We start from the raw sequence: 2,500 nt of genomic DNA on the forward strand, positions 1-2,500 counted from the left end.
AAAACGTCAGCCATCTCAGCACCCTGGAACCCCCCGGGTGGCACAGGGCTGGATGGGGCTTTCGTATATAGCAGGGACGGTGCTGCCTCTCGCTTCGCTCGCTGTCCGCCGCTCGCCGCTCGCTCGCGCAGCCAAAAATGGCCAGTTTTGGCCCGTTTTTGGGCCGTTTTGGCCAGTTTTTGGCCTGTTCTTGCATTGCGCGGTGACCGTCGAGAGCGGAGCAAAACGTCAGCCATCTCAGCACCCTGGAACCCCCCGGGTGGCACAGGGCTGGATGGGGCTTTCGTATAGCAGGGACGGTGCTGCCTCTCGCTTCGCTCGCTGTCCGCCGCTCGCCGCTCGCTCGTGCAGCCAAAAATGGCCAGTTTTGGCCCGTTTTTGGGCCGTTTTGGCCAGTTTTTGGCCTGTTCTTGCATTGCGCGGTGACCGTCGAGAGCGGAGCAAAACGTCAGCCATCTCAGCACCCTGGAACCCCCCGGGTGGCACAGGGCTGGATGGGGCTTTCGTATAGCAGGGACGGTGCTGCCTCTCGCTTCGCTCGCTGTCCGCCGCTCGCCGCTCGCTCGTGCAGCCAAAAATGGCCAGTTTTGGCCCGTTTTTGGGCCGTTTTGGCCAGTTTTTGGCCTGTTCTTGCATTGCGCGGTGACCGTCGAGAGCGGAGCAAAACGTCAGCCATCTCAGCACCCTGGAACCCCCCGGGTGGCACAGGGCTGGATGGGGCTTTCGTATAGCAGGGACGGTGCTGCCTCTCGCTTCGCTCGCTGTCCGCCGCTCGCCGCTCGCTCGTGCAGCCAAAAATGGCCAGTTTTGGCCCGTTTTTGGGCCGTTTTGGCCAGTTTTTGGCCTGTTCTTGCATTGCGCGGTGACCGTCGAGAGCGGAGCAAAACGTCAGCCATCTCAGCACCCTGGAACCCCCCGGGTGGCACAGGGCTGGATGGGGCTTTCGTATAGCAGGGACGGTGCTGCCTCTCGCTTCGCTCGCTGTCCGCCGCTCGCCGCTCGCTCGTGCAGCCAAAAATGGCCAGTTTTGGCCCGTTTTTGGGCCGTTTTGGCCAGTTTTTGGCCTGTTCTTGCATTGCGCGGTGACCGTCGAGAGCGGAGCAAAACGTCAGCCATCTCAGCACCCTGGAACCCCCCGGGTGGCACAGGGCTGGATGGGGCTTTCGTATAGCAGGGACGGTGCTGCCTCTCGCTTCGCTCGCTGTCCGCCGCTCGCCGCTCGCTCGCGCAGCCAAAAATGGCCAGTTTTGGCCCGTTTTTGGGCCGTTTTGGCCAGTTTTTGGCCTGTTCTTGCATTGCGCGGTGACCGTCGAGAGCGGAGCAAAACGTCAGCCATCTCAGCACCCTGGAACCCCCCGGGTGGCACAGGGCTGGATGGGGCTTTCGTATAGCAGGGACGGTGCTGCCTCTCGCTTCGCTCGCTGTCCGCCGCTCGCCGCTCGCGCAGCCAAAAATGGCCAGTTTTGGCCCGTTTTTGGGCCGTTTTGGCCAGTTTTTGGCCTGTTCTTGCATTGCGCGGTGACCGTCGAGAGCGGAGCAAAACGTCAGCCATCTCAGCACCCTGGAACCCCCCGGGTGGCACAGGGCTGGATGGGGCTTTCGTATAGCAGGGACGGTGCTGCCTCTCGCTTCGCTCGCTGTTCGCCGCTCGCCGCTCGCTCGCGCAGCCAAAAATGGCCAGTTTTGGCCCGTTTTTGGGCTGTTTTGGCCAGTTTTTGGCCTGTTCTTGCGTGGTGCGGTGACCGTCGTGAGCGGAGCAAAACGTCAGCCATCTCAGCACCCTGGAACCCCCCGGGTGGCACAGGGCTGGATGGGGCTTTCGTATAGCAGGGACGGTGCTGCCTCTCGCTTCGCTCGCTGTTCGCCGCTCGCCGCTCGCTCGCGCAGCCAAAAATGGCCAGTTTTGGCCCGTTTTTGGGCTGTTTTGGCCTGTTTTTGGGCTGTTCTTGTGTGGCGCGGTGACCGTCGTGAGCGGAGCAAAATGTCAGCCATCTCAGCACCCTGGAACCCCCCGGGTGGCACAGGGCTGGATGGGGCTTTCGTATAGCAGGGACGGTGCTGCCTCGCGCTTCGCTCGCTTTTCGCCGCTCTCCGCTCGCTCGCGCAGCAAAAAATGGCCAGTTTTGGCCCGTTTTTGGGCTGTTTTGGCCAGTTTTTGGCCTGTTCTTGCGTGCCGCGGCGACCGTCGTGAGCGGAGCAAAACGTCAGCCATCTCAGCACCCTGGAACCCCCCGGGTGGCACAGGGCTGGATGGGGCTTTCGTATAGCAGGGACGGTGCTGCCTCTCGCTTCGCTCGCTGTCCGCCGCTCGCTGCTCGCTCGCGCAGCCAAAAATGGCCAGTTTTGGCCCGTTTTTGGGCTGTTTTGGCCTGTTTTTGGGCTGTTCTTGTGTGCCGCGGCGACCGTCGTGAGCGGAGCAAAATGTCAGCCATCTCAGCACCCTGGAACCCCCCGGGTGGCACAGGGCTGGATGGGGCTTTCGTATAGCAGGGACGGTGCT

The sequence above is a fragment of the Musa acuminata genome, unplaced genomic scaffold (assembly GCF_036884655.1).
Source record: "Musa acuminata AAA Group cultivar baxijiao unplaced genomic scaffold, Cavendish_Baxijiao_AAA HiC_scaffold_507, whole genome shotgun sequence".
In the NCBI taxonomy this organism is placed as follows: Eukaryota; Viridiplantae; Streptophyta; class Magnoliopsida; order Zingiberales; family Musaceae; genus Musa; species Musa acuminata.